Raw genomic sequence first — 17,347 nt, 5'->3', positions numbered from 1 at the left:
GAGTTACAGCAGTGCTTTTTTTTTGTGTTGCCTGCTTGTGAATTAGCCCTAATTAACTCGTGCCCTGGGGAGGAGGGCAGGGTTCAGAGCTGGATCCTTTCCCAACAGAAATTCCCTGGCTTTTCTCACTAACTCGCTGTGCTGAGCCGGTTCCATAGCATGAGTTGTAGAGGTCTCTGCAGACCACGCCTGGCACACTGTGTATTTCCTGCCAAGTTATGGCATGCTGGAGATCCAACTTTGAATAAAATCAGAACTATTTACTTTCTTGTTTCCTGCTCCAGAGGATGGATAAATTATCGAGCCAAATGTCTGGACAACTCCTGTAGTCTCAAAGTGCTGGAAATCACCTTTTTCCCCCTTTCCCTCCCACCCCCAGCACAGAGGGATGCAGTATTAAAAGCCCCCAGACACTGTAGGATCACAGGCCAGGGCCATAGCAGGCTGGGAACCCACCAGCATCACCCCATGCTCAGCTCCTGCCTCGGGGCTGAGCCCAGGCTGCTCTCAACACATGCACCGTGTGCTGAGCAGTGCCAGGGCCCATCAGCACTGCTGCGGGGTGACGAGCTGAAGCAGGGCCATGCTGGGCAGAGCTGTGTGTGACTGCCACGGGCTCGCACGGTGTCACCAAAAGGGACACAGAGGGGGAAAAAGGGGGATGCAGCGGTCTGGGATGGTGCAAAAGGAAAAGGGGAGGGTGGCTCTGCTGCTGGGGCACAGATAACGGCCCTTCTGTGCCCTTCTGCACCCTCCTGCGACAGCCGGAATCCCCGCACTGGGGACAGAGCTGCCAAAGGGCAGGGCCCAGGGGTGGCAGGATCCCTGCCTGGCTCGTGGTGTAGCTTGTTCCCTGGTCCTAATTCTCTGATATCACCGTTCTTCTAGAATCAAACGCATGCAGGGAAAAAAATACTTCAAAGGAGTGGTGCGAGGCAGGAGGAGGGTTCATCGTCAGGAGCGCTCCCATACAGCTGGGAGAGAATTGATTCAAGCCACTGGGGCTGCTGAGGTGGGCCTTTGGGGTGACGGTGGAGCCTGAAGACTGGGTTCTCCCCAGACCGCCCCAGTTCCTTCGCCAAGTGTTTGGGGGTGAGGCTGCCCCGCGCCGTGACACCGATGAGAGCAGCAGGACCCCGCGGGGAACCTGCTCCCCCTCAGCACCAGGGGCTCTCTCAGAGGTTCCAGCAGGGACGGCGGCTGCGCTTTGTGGGGAGGCAGCGGCTCTGGCCGCAGGAGCAGTGTCCTGGGGCTGAATTATTTGAATAAACCCAAAACGGAGCAAAGTGACGGGCTGGGGGGGGAGGCAGCGGGGCTGAGCCGCCGCCTGTCCCTGTGCGTCCCCAAAGCACGGCCATCCCCTACAGCTGTGCACGACACTTTGGTTGAGGTATATATATATGTGTGTGTGTGTATATGTATATATCTCCCTGGTACATGTATGTGTATGTGTACATATCTCATATATGTCTGTATTTATCTCCCTGTTCCTGTGGGTCCCTGAACTGGGGCCATCCCCTACAGCTGTGCCCTGCACATTGATATCTGTCTATCCCTATATCTATACCTATATGCACCTATCTCCCTGGTGGCTATACCCTATAGCTGACTGTGCCACAGAGGGTTTATGGGCAGCAGGGGCGCGTCCCCTACAGCGGGGCCTGTGCCCTACAGGGGGCCGCGCCCCTCACGCAGCGCCGTGGGCAACAAGGGGTTAAAGGGAAGCCCCGCCGGGAGCCGCCCGGCGCGGCGCTGCCGTAAAGCGCCGCGAACCGCTGTAAAGCGGCCGGTGCTCTCCGCAAGCCTCCCTATTCTCGACCGCGCTTTACGCCAACGCAGCAGCGCTCCCCAACCTCTCTGCCGCTGCGCGTGCGCCGAGCTGCGCCGGGCCTCCCCGCTCCGGAGTTTGGTATTCACGAAAGGCGTTTGCGCCGGCGGCCTGGCGGGGGGCGCATGGGTGCGTGCGGAGCCTACGCCGGCGGCGTAGCCGTGTGGCTGGCTGGGCGCTGCTGAGGGAGGCGAGAGGCGGCGTGAGGGGAGCCGGGCAGGGCCGGGCCGGGGGCGCCGCCATGGGGAGGCGGCCGCGGGGCAGCGGCTGCGGGGCCCGGCGCTGAGGGAGCCGCCGAGGTAACGGCCGCCGAGGGGCGCCGGGGCCGGGCCGGGGCTGCCCCGGGGCTGCGGCACGGCCCGGGTGGGAGCGGGGCGCTGAGGGGGACGGGGAGGGCGGCCGGGGGGGGTGGGGAGGGGCTGAGGGGGGCTTAAGGGGGTTAAAGGGGGGCTGGGGAGGGGTAAGGGGGGCTCTTAGGGGGCTGCGAGGGAATGAGGGGGGGCTCAGGGGGTCGGGAGGAGGGACTCGGGGGGGGCTGACGGGGATTCGCGGGGGCCTGGGGGGCTCTGAGGGGCCCGGGGGGGTCCTGAGGGGCCCGGGGAGCTCCGAGGGCCCGGGGCCGCCTCGCTGCGGTTCCTCCCCGCGCCGCCTCCGTTGGAGCTGTGGGGAAGGGGCCTGGGTGTCCCCCGGCGTCGTGTGTCCATCCGCCTGTCTGTCTGTCCGTCTGTCCTCCCCCCCTCCCCAAATCAGCGCCGTGTGGGGCTGGGGCCGGTAGCGGGGCACCCCGGGTGTGTCCCTGTCCCCCTGCCCCGCAGCCGGGGCCTCGCAGGATGTTGGCTCCTTTGTATGTGGCTTCCCTCCCTCCGGAGGGGCTGGGAGGTGTTTATTTGGGGAAGGGCCTGTGCCGAGGCTGGTATTTAAAATAGCTCCTTTCCTTTGGCGAAGCGGGTGTGGAGGGATGTGAGAAACAGGGAAAATAACCTGCCCTCCTTCTGCCCCGCCACAGCCGAGCTGACTCGGGCTGTGCCTACAGCACCCGGGGGAGGTTTGCAGCCAGGGAGCAGCTCTCCCCTGCCAGCCTGGCAAGCAGGGAGCTGCCACCAGAGGCCTGCAGCTCCTGGCTGGTGGCTGGCAGAGGGAACCGAGGGGCTCCTCGGGCCGAGAGGGCAATAAGGAGATGTCTGGAGGTTGTTGGGGAACGAGCCTTTGTTAAGGAGGCATGGTTGAGGTCTGAGCAGCATGGGGATCAGCTGTGTTAAGTGTGTTTCTGAAGTTAAAAATGAAGTTTGTTAAAGCTCTTTCAAGCTGCTGTGAAATCAGCTCGTTTTAAACAAGGTGGAGGTAACCGGGACCCCGGCCACGTTCTGTACAAACTGCCTGCTGGCTGGGAAGTTGCCTCGTTGACTAATCCATTTGTTTTCCTGCCATACAACAAGTGGTTGGGTATCTGGGAATACGTTCTGAGGCGTGTGGAAGTTCACCTGGGCTGTCCTGTCGGCGTGCCCCCACCTCACCGCTGCCAGGTTTAAAAATCAGGCCTTATGTAACAGCGTGGAGGAGACGTTTGGTGTTTGCCAGTGCGTCTGACAAAGAATCGCTGTGAATTAGGGCAGGAGGCCTCCGTGGGGATCGTGTGGAGAGGCCTCCCGCGTGGCGGGGCAGGCTTGGCCGCTGTCACTTGCCAAAGCTTTGTTTGGTTTTGGTTGAATTTGGGGTGTCGCAGAGAGGAGCGGTGTTCCGTGGTGATTTTCTCGCCGCTTGGTACCTTTGGGCCTCCAGGCGGGTTGCAGTGTTGTGGTGTGGGCGAGGATGCTCTGCCCCAAACGCGGCTCCCTTGGGTCCGTGGTGGCACGGGTGCTGGGGCATCGTCTCGCCAGCTCGTAGGGACTGCCGCCCTCGTGTGCCGGTCTGCCCAGGGATTTGCCCTCCTGGTCACCAGTGCACAACCTGCAAGGGCTCAGGAATCCCTTCAGTGGTTTCTCTGCAAAACCAGCTGCCGCCCCGCGCCTGCACCGACGTGGCCGGGGTGCAGCGGGTGGCAGCTTGCAGGGGAGAAGGCTCTCCTGTGCAGCAGCAGCTTCTCGGGAGGCACTGGATGGAGCTCGGTGTTGCTGCCCTGGCAGCGTGGCTCGTGTTTGGGTTTCTTGTTGCAGCTCTCCTTGGAGCGAGCGGGGAGGAGGAAGTTGGCGCTGGCAGTTCAGCAGGTTTCCGAATTGTGCCCTGCGAGTGCTTCTCCGTGCTGCCGCCGGTACGGCGAGAGGCTTCGCATCGCCTCTTGCTTTGTATTCTGCTTCTGAGCTCCTGTGCAGCCCGAGTGTTGTCAAAACTGCTAATACGGGAGTGACTCAGCGGATCAATGGGAACGACAGGAGGGCTGCACTTATGGACAGTCAGGATTTTCCCCCCACCCCCTCCAGCCCCACTGGGCTGGAAGAGATGATATCCGAGAGAGCCACTGCCAATAAACATGTTTACTGGCCTCGGGCCTGATTGCCTTCTCTTCCCCCCCGTGGCTTTTCTAGCTCCCCTGGCGAGGAGAAGCCATGTGCTGGGAGCAGCGGTGCTTGGCTGCCCCCCCCCATCAGTCTGAGGGCATCCGAGCAGCCGCAGGGACTGGCCCTGGGGTGTGTGAGCCAGGGAAGGGAGCAGCAGGGGACCCGCGGGCACCCGGAGGTGTCTGGGGTCACAGGGAAGCCTCGGCCAGCGGCACCTCCTGCTGGAAGTCTGGAGGAAAGAGAGGGGCAGCCCTCGGGGCTGGGGAGGAGAGGAGAGGCATCCCTTCTCTCCCAGCAGCGTGCTCAGCACCCTGCAGTGCCTCGCGCTGCCCCCGTCCTTTCCAGCTGCCTCTGGAGTTACCCCCCCTTCCCTCGTGGTGCTGCTGAGGGGCAGGGGACTCGTGCTGACGAGGAGCTTCCTCCGGGTGCTCTTTTCGGGGAGCAGCTCTGCCCTCAGCTCTGTGGGTGTAGCGAGGAGCTGCTGGGGCTGCTTGGTCCTGCTGTGCCTGGTGCCCTGGGAGGGGACGAAGGGGAAGGAGTCGCCTTGGTTCTGGAGTTCTGCCGGAGAAGAAGTTCTCTTCCCGCTAGAAAAGCTGTGTGCTTATAAATAGTTTTGGTTTTTATTGGAATGGATGTTTGTACTTCCTACTGGCAGGCAGCATCTCCGGTAGGACCGTCGCTGCTGAGAAGCAGCAGGGCTCGGTTGTGGGGAAACTAAAAGGTGACTTTCTGCTGGAGCAGCCCAACACCAAGCATTTGGGCTCCCCTCCTGGCTCCCAGGTCCCCACTGGCTGCCCTCCATCTCCTGGGGGATTCTCCAGAATCCCTGCTCTGGCTGCAGCACCTCCTGTTGCACAGCCCCCAGGCTGTTTCAGTGCTGCATTGCTCCTAGGAAGTGGTTTTAAAAAAAAACAAAAAACAAAACACTGTGGAGCCCAGCACCCAGCTGGCTGAGGTGGTCCAGGGTTCCTCCTGCCAGCTGCTGGGCAGCTTTGGCAGCTGGGGTGAAACCCGGGCCAGCCCTTCCAAGGCTCGCCTCCACCCCGAGCTGTTCCAAGCTGGGATTTTCCCCCCTCACCCCCTCGTGGGTTCTGAGGGTGCTGCTGTGCTGGGGATGAAAAGTGGTGCAGCGAGAGCTGGGGGAAAGGCAGCCCGTGGAAAACCACACGTCTGTCTGTCTTCCGTTGGCTGCAGTGGCAGCGTTGCAGCAGAGCAGTGAGCTCGAGAAGCATCGAGGTGATCCCACGCCTTGTGATTTAGGAGATGGTTCTTCAGGGAAGCTGCAACTCAGAGGCAAAACTTTGCAGGGCCTTTGAAAATGCTGCACAGACTGAGATGCGCGTGCTCGCTTTCATGGCCCATGGAGAGGAGAGTTTGTTGGGCTCTCCTTGGCCTCCCGGGCCACGAGAGAGGCTGCGAGGCTGGAGGAAAGGAGCAGTATTTTTTTTTGTCATTCATTTTTACCCAGCTCCTAACCAGAGAGTGTCCTGCAGCCCTTTGTTATTTAATGTTACGCAATGCTTTGTGAGGGAGGCCTGGCTTTTACTTGCCAAATGGCAAATGAGATGCTTGGCAGGCGATGTGCAGGCTCTGCCCTCCTGAGGGGGATGTTAAGTTCATTAACAGAGGTTAACGTTGGGCTTGGCCTCGGGTTCTGTGACGCTTCCTTCTGGAGGAGCTGCGCAGCCCCTGCGCACGGGGACCGGGGCCTGAGGGGGCCCTGCGAGCACCGGGGCTGGAAGGTGCCGGGAGCAGCGGCCGTGCCCCCAGCGCGCTGGGCAGGGCGAGGGGCTGGCTGCTGGGCACCGGTGGCTGCGGCCGTGCAACCTGAAAGCAGAAGGCAGCAAAATGGCTCCGTGCTGCTCACGGCTCTGCGCTCCCAGCGCCCGGCGGCTCCAGGTAGGAGATGTCACTGCTGTTGGCTTTTGGGGTAGCGCGAGGTATAAACAACAGTGCAAAAGAACCTTTTTCTTCTCCTTTTTCTTCTCCTTTTTTTCTTGTGGACTGTTGGAAGTGACGAAGTTTGTGCTCTTGGTGCAGGGGAGGAAGGTGCTTTCCGGTACCTTCCGCGTGGAGTGCTTGCCTGGAGCACCCCCGGTCCGGCCACGTTCACTGCCCTTCTCTTTGGTTTTTACTCAAAGCCTTGTTTTTGTGTTGCCCAGCACAGAGAACATCGAGGGCGCTGCTCAGAGCAAGCGCTGGTGCTGCAGGCACGTTTTGCCTGCTGGAGGAGGCTGCAGCTGAGCAGCGCTCGCCTCTGGTGGGCACAGGGTCAGCGGTGCTGACAGGTATGGGCTCATCCCTGCCATGGGCCGTGGCGATTGCTGCACAAACCTGATCGCCGGGGCTGATTGCTCCATGGGTTTCCGTGGCTGGGGAAGGAAAAGCAAGTGCTCAGAAGGCTGCAGGGTCACTGCTTCCTCCAGGGTTACCTGCAGGTGGTTTGGTTGGAATCGCGTGCTGTTCCCATGGGGGTGTCTGCCTGGTCTGGGGATCTGGGGAGAGGAGCCCGCAGCAGGTTCCTGCAGTGCTGCAGGAGGTGTCTGGGCACGGGGAGACGAATTCCAGCCCAGCCAACCTCCACGGCTCCGTGCTGCCATGCTTGGGGCTGGGTGCGTGGCGGGGCCATGCCGAGGGGTGCCACGGGAGCAGTTCCCTCCCCGTCCATCTGCCTGCAGTGGGGCAGCAGAGCCAGGTACCCCTTGCAGGCACCGAGTTCAGGAGAGCGAAAGGAGCTCGGATATCCCGCTAACATCGGTGCGGCGAGCTGTAGGACACGAGATGTTCTGCAGCACGCTGTCCGGGCACACCTGAGCTGTGTGCCAGTAAATGTCTCCAGCGACAGCTTTCTCTTGGGGAATTGGCCACAATTTTGACCGGGCATCGTGGGGCTGCTGTGGGAGAGGTGAGGCTGGCTCGGCAGTCCCGTCTGCTCCTGCCATCTCACTGACTTAGGCTTCTGCCTTGCTGAGGGGTTTTCCTGCAAGAGCCTGTGCATCTGGCAGGGAGCTGAGCTGCGCTGTGTGGTCTCAGCCCGGAGCACCTCCTGCAGCAGCGGGCTGGAAGGTGGCAGCCTTTGAGAAGAGGCAGCACAGGCCGAGCAGGGGAACCAGCGCATGTGAACGGCTGGCTGCAGTCCGGGCGGCACCCACAGCTCCCAGCAGGTTCCTCGGCTCTCTCCGTCTCAAAACAACGTGTGCGTGGCGTGAGGACGCACTGCAGCGGGCTCGGAGAGCAGACACCTGAAGCGTGCTAGTGCACAAGCAGGGCACAGTTCTTGCTGTGGCCCTGGTGGGGACAGCCCCAATTCTGCCTGCTCCTGGGACAGGAGTGCAGCGCTTGGTGCTTTGCTCCTCTTTCTGTTCAGAGCCAGAAACCAAAGTCCAGAGCGACGCTTCTCCAGCCAGAAGCGTTTAAAGGCACTTGCTGTTGTTTTCAGGCCAATGTTTAACTTGCTCCTGTGATGAGGAATGCCTGCTAGACTCTAAATATTTGCCTTGAGGAAGAAGTTGGAGAGAAGAACATCCGCTGCGGCGGCTCGAGGGGGGCAGGGGGCCGACAGGAAATGTGCTCACGTCTCCGCGCTCACAGGTCTGTAAAACCGCCCGCCTTCCCCGCAGCCCGGCCGGGCAGGTACGGGGCGGCCCTGGCTGAGCTGCGGCGCAGGAGCAGCGGGGAGGAAATGTTTGTGTGCTCGGGCACGCGGCGCTGGGTGTGTCTGCGTGCACGGCCCCGCTCACGCTGCCTGGGGATTTCAAGGCGAGCATTCGGAGCTGCCTTCCAACGGGGCAGCGTCCGGCGGCGTGGGCAGCCAGGCTGAAGCGTGCGTAAACTTCCTGATAGAAGAATCTGAGCAGAAAAGAAACGCTCTGCTGCTTCTGCCGTAGTCTTTGGCAGCTGTGAAACCCTCTGCAGCGGATCCTGCTCATGGCAGGACTTCCTGTGCCCTGGACCCGCTCGATGAGGTGCTTGTGGCTTCTGCCCTCGCTCACCTCGCTGTGATCCCTCTCGCAGTACGCCACGAGTGCACGGCTCCGGTAAGGCTGTAAGGGTGCTCGCTGCTGCTCGTCTGTGTGGTTTGTCCCCGTTTCTGGGCAGAGAGCAGCTCTGCAGAGATGCGCTGGGTGCCGGGGATGTACGTCAGGATCAGGTGGGGCGGTGCTGGCCTGCACACGAAGGAAAGCGTGGATTCACCGTGAGGAAGCGGGGGCGGGGAGGAACCTGCGGCTCTTCTCCCACCTTGCCATGGCTCAGGTGCTTCTGCAGGCAGGCTGAGTGGTGCTGGGGCTGGGCGTGAAGTCTGGCCTTCAGGGGCATGGCGAGTCTCTGCCCCAGCTGCACGTTCACTGGTCATGGTTGTTCCTTTGGCCATCCCTGACTGCTGTAGTGGAGCTTTGCATAGATAAAGAAGAGTGCGTTTACTCCTGAAGCAAAATCAAAGGCGCACGGTGTTAGCCAGGAGGGCTTTGCCCAGTTGGGAACTTCCTCCTTCCCATGGAGCGAAGGACCTGCAGGCAGCCCTGAATCACCACCTGAAGCTGTGATCTGGAGAGCAGAGTCCAGCTGGGGCAGCTCTGAGTGTGGCTTCAGCTTTTCCTGATGGCTTTGTCACTGGGGAGGCAAATGTTCTTGTCAGAGTGAATCTGAGCCCTGTCCAGCCTGGAAGCCGGCAGGGTGCTGGTGTTGGGAGGGGAGTGGGGATCGGGTGACTCTATAGGAAGGTGGCAAACTGACTTTTTCCCTCATTTTGCATGCTCTGCAAGCACCTGATAGCGTCTGGTGGTAACTGAGCTGTGTCCGGGCAGCCCAAGTGGCTGCAGCAGCCTGGAGCCCCTTGGGTGGTGCAGCCCAGGTGTAAAAGGTTTTGGAGGGGCTCGTGGTCCCATGCAGGGCAAGCAAGCCCCGCTGAGCGTGCTGTAAGGCTGACCGCAGGTGGGCACCCAGCAGCACTGTGCTGCTCTGGGACATCTCGTTCTTCTTCTGTAAAGTGTGGGTGGGTTTGGGGCCACAGATTGGCTGCATGATGAATGGAGAGGCCAGGGGAGCTGAGTGCACTTTGCGGGGGCTGGAAGAGGTGACAGGAGCAAGAAACCTGAGTAATGGACTCACGGAAAGAGAAGAAAAGGTTGGGGTTTCAGGTTTGGGTTTCCCTTTTTTGGGAGGTGTGCTCTGGAGAAGGGCGAGCGTGTGTTGGCTGGGGTGTCTGGGACAAGTCAGGGAAGTGTGAGCCCAGAACGGAGGGCGAAGGCTCGGGCTGTGCACACAAACAGTGCTGAGGGCAGCAGGATGGACTGGGTGGTCCTGGGGGCGTCCTGTCTGCTGCTGCTTGCAGGTGATCCTCTGACGTTACGAATTAAGCCCTTTATTAGGGTCCAGAGAAGCAAATTGTGAGCAGGGAAGGCAAAGGGAGGAACCAGCAAGCTTGCACCGGCTGTACCTGCTGGAGGGACGGGTGGGTTTTGGCTGAAGCCCTTGGGAAGTCTCCTCACGGAGCGGTTTGTCTCCCCGCCAGCAGCGGCTCTGTGAGCACCTTCCTGGCTGTAGCCACCCGGGTGGTGTTCCTGCTTCAGCCCTGGCCTTGGGATCTCGTAAAACGCTCACAGATGGGGAGGGAGGGAAGGTGAGAAGCAGCCTTTGGAACATGCCCTTCTGATGTGGAGGTTGGTGGCAAACCACAGTGGGGCCTTCATCCACGGAGCTGTCACGGCGCTCAGTACGGGGTTGTGAATCCAGTTCCCTGGGTGAGAAACTGCGGGATGGAGGAGTGAAAAGATGCTGAACCATCTGCGGCACGTCCAGGAATGGGGTGCGGGTCTCTGACCCCTCTGCTTATCCCTTCCTGCGAGGCAGCAGCCGGGGGTGTCTGTCTGGGACTGAGGGCGATGTGGTGAAGGTTGGGGATCATCCTTCGCTGCCCCCTTTTCCTCGGCGAGATCAGCAACGCGTCAGAGTTTCGCACTGCTTCCCTTCCCCATCTGTGAAATAAGCAGGTCACTTGTGTACCTCAGAGAGAGGTTGCAAGGAAAAATGTGCAATGCACTGAGCTGCTTGGGCTTGTACCAGAGGGGGTGGGGAGATAAATGCCTCCTGCACTGCTCCTCTGCAGACGCTGCCGACTCTGCTGTGTGAGCTGGGGGTATTGTGCCACTGCGCACCCTGCTGCCCCCGGTACTTTGCAGTACAGGTGAATTGAACTGCTCCTCCTTGCTGCTCCTTCTGCCCCTGGCCTGGGCTCTGGGCCCTGTTTGTGGCTGTCCGGAGAGCTGGGAGCAGCACACGTAAGGCAGGGTGGCTCGTTTCCAGTGAGGAAGCGCTGCTGGCATCCCAGCGCAGGGAGCTCAACAGCTCAGGGGAGAGGTTTCCCTGTGAAACCACCCCCGACGCTTTCCCTTCCACCCTCCTCCTTCCCCTCCTGGCTCTTAAGGCTTGGCAGTAATTGGGGAGGAAACGTGTGGGGCTTCGAGCGGCCCGAGGAAGAGCGCAGAGGGAGAAGCGGCTCCTGCTCGAATGTGGGACAGCTCCGCCCGACAGAGCCGCAGCTCTGCAGCCCAGGGGTGGAAGCAGCCTTGTCACCGGTGAGTGACACCCCCTGTACCCTGCCTCCAGTTCCATTGCCTGTGCCATCCCCTCCTTCTGTGTGACCTCAGGGGAGCTGGGGAAGTTGCAATTAGCTGCACGTTGGTGACGGAAGAGCCTGGGCACCCCTTCGTCCCTGCCTCGTGTTGCAAAAGGCCACCCCAGAGCTGCCGCTGCAGCTGCTTCCTAACCTGGTTCTGTCAAAAGGATGTGGGTTATGGGAAAAAATCCCAAACCCTTACCATTCAAAGTGCTTCTGCCACCCCAGCTCCTGCTGACAGCAGTTTGGGAGCGATACGCACGACACTGGAGTGACGGTCCCAGATGGGCCGAGGAAGCCTCCTGGCACACATCTTGCCGTGCCTGAGCCTTTGGCAGTTGGCGCATGGAGCCTGGCCGTACATTTCCCGTCCACCCTCGGGGATCCCTTTTGCCATGGTGAAACGTGGCTGGGGGTGACCCCTCTGGAAAGCCCTTCCCGCTGCAGGCCCCGCAGGGCTCAGCGTGCTCCCGTGCCCCATGGGATGAGAAATGATCCCGAATCGCGGAGGCAGCAGGCGCAGCGGGCTGTGGCCATCCTTCCCCCGGTGCTGCCTGGCTCTCATCGCCGCTGCTTGCTCCCTAGTCCTGTGAGCGGCCGGGGAGCCCTGTTGTTCACCGTGCCTCTGAGAAATGTTGGAGAAGGCTTTTGAAAAAAATCTGCCTGTTTTCTCCCCAGTTTCCAAGGCTGTCCCATGCAGGGAAGGTCCCTGTGGCAGGGCCACGTGTGCAGGCGAGGTTACGGGGCATGGCAGAGCTCAGGACCCGGCTTTCCTCCCGCTTGTGCTGCTGCTTCTGTGCAACACCCAGCAGCTGCGTGCCTCGGTTCCCTCTTCTGTACCCACACTTCCCCAGCGAAGTACCTCAAGCTGCCTGCTGCAAGGAGTAGTGCAGGAGCCAAGGGACATCGAACGGCTGCGTCAGCCATCTGGAAAACCCCTGGAGCTTGTGTCTGGGAACACCGGGAAGACCCAAGGGGCGATGCTGCTGCTCTGATCCCTGCTCAGCTGGGAGGGGAGCTGCTGTGTGCCCAGCCCCTGGAGCTGCACGCTGTGGAAGGCAGCCTGGTGGAGAGGATGTCCCATGGAGCGTCCCACGTGGTGCGATGGATCCAGGCCTTTGTATGTGTTTGGGGTGGTAAGGGCACGCTTGGAAAGAGCAGCGTCCCAGCCTGGGATTGTCTGCAGCTCCCCAGCAAGCTGGGCTCTGGTCAGACAGTTCCGGCAGCGTGGAGGGAACCATCAGAGGGGTTCTCTCACGTGTGGCCACTTGAGAAATTGGGGTCACAGACATGAAGAAAGCCTACTGTAGGCTTGGTGCTCAAATGTAGCGTGGGCAGCAGGGATGTCCTGCCCTCCAGAGATGGTGGCTTTGAGGAGAAGCGAGCATCACCTGCGGAGTGGGGTTGTGCCCTGGCACGTCAGCTGCAGGCTGCTGCTCGCTGCTCCTGCTCAGGCTCCTGACTGCCCTGCACTGTCCCACCCTTCCCCTGCTTGCTCCCAGGGCCCGATCTCAGCGGTGTGCTGCTGGATGGTGGTTTCCTGGTCCCTGGAAGCTGGGAGCAAGTGGAGATGCCCTGAGCTGTTCAGTGATCCTGAGCCTGCTCCAGCTGTTCTCAAGCTCGCTGTGCTGCGGGACACCCATGGTGTGAGTGTCAGAGGGCTGCAGTTTCCAGTCTCCTCTGCCTGTGGGCTCCTGAGGTTATCTGGGAGCCTGTCCGAGTGCTGTGGGAAGGAGAAAGTGCCAAGTCTGGGAGCCTGCTGGCCCTTCCCTGCACTGTGTTCAGTCCTGCCAGGAAGAAATCTCCCCCAGGTGGATGAGAGGGCTGGAGCCTGCACCCAGCTTGGGCCTAGGGCAGGAAAGGAAGGGAAGGGAGCTGTGTGCATCCAGGAATTGGCTTCTGTGATAGGAAAGGGATTGGGAAATGCCTACTCCTTTGGAGAACAGCTGCGGAGCCCTCGTCCTGGCTCTAGCTGATCCCTCAGTGCCTGCAGGAAGCATGTGTGGGATCCGAGGCTGCAGGATCCAAGGGCATGATGTGGAGAGTGGGCTGGGGCCATGGGATGTGCTCTCCTCGCCCTGCTTTGGTGGCAAGAGCAGACTGGGGCTCTGAGATCCTCAGGAGTTTGCTGCGCATCCATCTGACCTCACGCTGAGGCTTCAGCACACGTGTGCCTTTAAAGCCGCCTGTTTGGAGGAGCGAGGGGAGAACCCAAAGTTCTTAGCAGCCAGCAGCACGAAGCCCACGCCTCTGGGTGCGCTGGTGAAGTCTTTGTGTGCCCCACAGCCGTTGCCTTGTGCTGGGCAGGCACTGCAGCCTCTGCTGCCTGGCACGAGGCAGGGCAGCTCACTGCTGCCGCAGCACAAAGGTGCGGCACGTCTCTGGCTGCGGAGGAGGAGGGGAGGAAAGCCTTCCTCTCGTCTGGCTGCCTGTGAAACCGACGGCAACTTTGCTTTCACGTCTGTTCCCGTCCATGCTGCCTGATGCGCGCTAAGATGCCGTGTCAAGAGAAAGGCAAGCAGTGCTTGATATTGCTCTTATTAAAAAAAAAAAAAAAAAGTGTTAGCTTTTGAGGACACGGGAGTATTTGGGGACAGTGCTGGGGAAGCCGCGTGCTGGTAGAGATGGTCTTAACCTTATTTCAGGCTGCAGTGGCACAGGAGGAGGTGTTCTGGCCTCAGACGTGAGATGTGAAATGGAAGCGGTTGTTCCAGGCTGCCGGGTGAGAACCGTGTATTTATCTAGAAACCTTCTTTTTGCCGCTGCCTGGTGACTGCTAAGCAGGCTGCGAGCCCCAGGAGTGGGCGGGAAGGCACTGGAAGGGGAATTTGCCTTGCTCACAAACCTGCCATCAGAGCAAAATGGCAGAAAAAGTGACTCCAGCGCTGCTGGGAAGGGCAGCGAGGGCACGGTCGTTCCTGGGGCCAACTCTCTTATGCAGCTCACGTCCTGTGCCTGCGGGCACTTATCTTCTGTGTCATGAGCCCAGGCAGCAGGAAGGGTGGCAGAGCCTTCAGGGTGGGTTTTGCCCTGCAGGTGAAGCAGAGGGGGTTGAAAAAGATCTGTGTCCAGCAGCAGGGGCTGACGTATGGAATAGGACTGCCCACCTTGAGCACGTTTCAGGCCCTGGCTCTGTAGTCATCTTCAGAGGCCTGTGCTTGGCAGCTGCTCCAGCAGTGGCTCTCCTTGCGCTTCTCCCTGCCTAGGGTACAGAAGCACCGTGGTGGTTGGGGTGCAGACAGTTCTGGGAGCTGATTTTGCGAGAGGATGACCAGGCTTGAATGCAAACCTCGGGCATGGCTCTAGGTGAGTGCTGGGGACTGCAGCACGGGGCTGGGCCGAGGCAGATCCCCCTGGGTTGCTGGGCACTGGGGCTCCCCGGGGCAGGCTCTATCTCAAGGTGAGTGTGCTTGTGACAGCGAAACCAGCGGGAGAGCTGGGCAGGAGGGGACTGCTCGGAGAAGCAGCAGGATCTGCTCTTTCCCCAGTCCCTGTGGATGTGGGGAGCGGGCGTGCAGGGTGCGGGGCTGGTGAGCAGCTCTTTGCTGGCCAATTGCTGCAGACTTGGGAAAGCAGCTGCTTCCTCTGCAGCTCTGCCTTCTAGCAGCAGCACGGATTTAATTAGCGTCTGGTGTCGAACCGGAGCTCGCCATGCTGGGGAGGCATTGTCTGGTTTCAATAAATACCCGCCGGCAGAGCCACAAAGGCCAGCGCATGTGAGGGACTCGCCGGCTGAGACCACTTGTTGGAGTGAGCGGCTGGGGTGTGAAGTGCCCCAGTGAATCCCGCGCTTGTGCTGAGCGGGAGCTTGAAAGGCATCGGCAGCGTCTTGGCCGGGGCGCCCGCGCGTGTCCCGTGGAGATGCAGAGCCGGGCGCTGGGCTCTGGCTGCTGTCCTTTGAGCTCCCCCAGCCAGAGGCTCCGCGCCGGCTGTAGTGAACTTCCTTTCTTCTAGCACTACCAAGTCTGCATGAGTAAAACCGAAACCACTTCAACGTCCTAATCAGTGTTTTTTTTTTTTTTTTTTTTGTGCTGAACGGCTAAGATGTGATAGATTCTGCAGAATTACAGCCTTGTGTAATTTACCTCCTGCAGGGGCAGAAGACGAGCCCGTGTCTTTTCCGCTGCTGTTCCGAAGAAGGGGTACGGCTCTGGTTACCCGCCTGCAGCCTCCTCCTTACGGTAACGGCGGAGCGAGTTGCACTTTCTAAGACAGAAATTGTTCCATCTGTGCATGGAACACCAGAGCCACGCTGTGCAGGTAGCGGAGCATCAGGCTGGAGCTGGTCCCTTGCTCTGCAGCCTTCCAGCAGCACAGCAAAACCTCTGCGGGCCCAGCAGCCGAGAGCAGAGCTGTTGCTGCTCTAGGCCAGCAGAGGCAGGTGTAGGGAACAAGGAGAAGACGCTGGCAGCATCTCAGAGCAGGGCTGGAGGGGAAGGTGGGCAGCCCCATGGACCTGTCTTGATTTGGGCTTCTCTCAGCACCTTGGTTTTGGTGTCCCCGATCCCCGTGGAGGTTCGGTGTTGCTGCTGTTCCCACACGCTGTGGTTCTGGCACTGGGACCGTGCTCCAGGGGCCCGTGGGGTGTGTGTGGCTCGAGACCCGGGGGGGGCCTGCCCTGGGACTCGCTTGGGCCAATTGCTCATTCTTTTTGTGGGGTTTGTAAGAGTCAGCCACAGCGTTGTCACCATTCAAGCCTCTCTGATGAAGTTTCAGTGCTTTTTCTGCTAGGTTTCATGAATTCTGTAGTTGGAAGCGTAAGTTTGTGGCTGATGTGCCCAAAGAGATGAATGGACTTGACTGAGCACTTGGCTCTTGGGTGGATTTGTCTGAGTCGTGCTGTGTTTGATCTCTCCCGGTCTAGTTTTCAGATTTGATCTTATTTTAGCATGTGTATATTTACTGTTATTACTATTACTATATTTCCTAGAGAAGTATTTTTAGCTTTTTGCTTGGTTCCTGTGCTGCTGCTGAAATTTCAATCATGGTATTTCCGTCTCTTTGGTCAAGCACTGTTCATATTTTCCATCCAGGTGTAACTGCTTTGGATGGGGATCCAACGAAAAGAGTGAAATTCTATATTCAGCTGGAAGCAAATTGCAGAGCAGCGGAGAGATGCTGCAGGGAGTTTGCTTTGTTGCTGATTTTATTGAGGCACTCAGGTGTTGCCCTCGAAGAGCTGTTGCCTCTGCAAGCTTCTTTGTGTTTAAAAACACGAAGGATCTGTGTTCTGGATTCTGACTGTCCAAAGCGCATCGATTTCCATTTCTGCTTATGCAAGTGGGGAGCAAACAGGAATCAAAACCGTCCCACTTGTGTTGGTTAAAGACGGACCTGTTCCCTCATTGGATATTGTTAGGTGCCAGATAGTTGCTGCCGAATGGACGTCAGAAAGCTGACTTTTGGTAAAGCTGCCGATGCACACGCACATCCTCGCTTCAGGAGCTTGTGTCACCTGCCAGGGCTGTGCTCTGGCACGAGCTTTGTGCTCACCTCAGAGAGGAGCAGATGTCTTACAGCCGTGGTAGCACAAGGAGCTCACACTTTCGTGTGAGGCTGTATTACCCCTATTACCTTCAGAGCGTTGCCTTTGCACCCGCCTGGGCTCTGTCACGAACTGAAAAATCCTATTTGGTGTTTTTCTCCAGTTTTGCCACTCGTTCAATTTCGTTCTGTCTGGGCAGCAGCTAACGGGCTTCGCTTGTGCCTCTCCGTTGAGTCGGGGTCTGTGCGGAGGGGACGCTGCGTGTGCAGCGAGAGCCTTGGGTGGTCGAGCCTCTTCTCCCCCAACCGCATCATTAGCGGTGCTGTTTCTGCTGGAGTGTGCAGAACAGCTGAGATTCGGCTTCTGAAGCAGTCGGATGGTTTTGAATGTCAGCTCATAACCTCTACAGATCTCAATGAAATCATGCGTGAGTCATTATTGGTTTTGCATTGTGAGAACTCGGGGTAGCTGAGCGTTTGTCAGGCCGCCGAGCTGTGAAGCAGGACTCCCCGTCAACAGAGACCTTCTCTGCTGCCGTGTTGGGGCTCAACTTCCCTTGTTGTTTTCGAGGGAAAGATGTAGTGCACACCTCTTAAAGAAAAAGCATTGAAGAGTTTGCTGTAACCCGTTAAAAAAACACGTGAATGTTTGGAGGCTGGGAGAAAGTAAATTGGGAGAGATTTGGAGTGGGAGGTGAAGAAGTGACTGGAGCACAGTGCCGAAATGTCTGCCAGGGAAGGGAATGGCCAGCGAGGAGAGAGCTCCTCGGGTTCAGAGAGCAGCCTAGGTGTGGTGGCTGGAGGAGGAAGCCAGGCACTGCAAGGCAGGAAGAAAAACCCATCTTTTTCACAGCTCAGGAGGTTGGGGGGGAGGGGGTTAAAACATCAAATGCTTTATTATTAACTTCTTTAATCCTGATATTT

General features: G+C 59.3%; 1 protein-coding gene across 5 annotated transcripts in view; it reads left to right on the top strand.

Annotated features, from left to right (window-relative positions):
* The first annotated feature begins 1,749 nt into the window (after positions 1–1,749).
* Positions 1,750–17,347, top strand: part of CSNK1G2 (casein kinase 1 gamma 2) — a 37,384-nt gene continuing 21,786 nt past the window's right edge. Inside the window, exon 1 of one of the 5 annotated variants that reach the window (XM_084498552.1) lies at positions 1,750–1,909. The gene's annotated coding sequence lies outside the window, so the exon portion shown is untranslated. Of the gene's footprint in view, positions 1,958–1,986; positions 2,128–7,770; positions 7,915–8,191; positions 8,361–17,347 lie in introns of those variants that run through there. The other 4 variants (XM_084498551.1, XM_084498550.1, XM_084498554.1 and 1 more) reach the window with 4 other exon arrangements.

The sequence above is a fragment of the Aythya ferina genome (assembly GCF_964211825.1).
Source record: "Aythya ferina genome assembly, chromosome: 26".
NCBI classification, from domain to species: domain Eukaryota; kingdom Metazoa; phylum Chordata; class Aves; order Anseriformes; family Anatidae; genus Aythya; species Aythya ferina.
The sequence above is the reverse complement of the archived record's forward strand: the minus strand, read 5'-3'. Positions and strand labels throughout refer to the sequence as shown.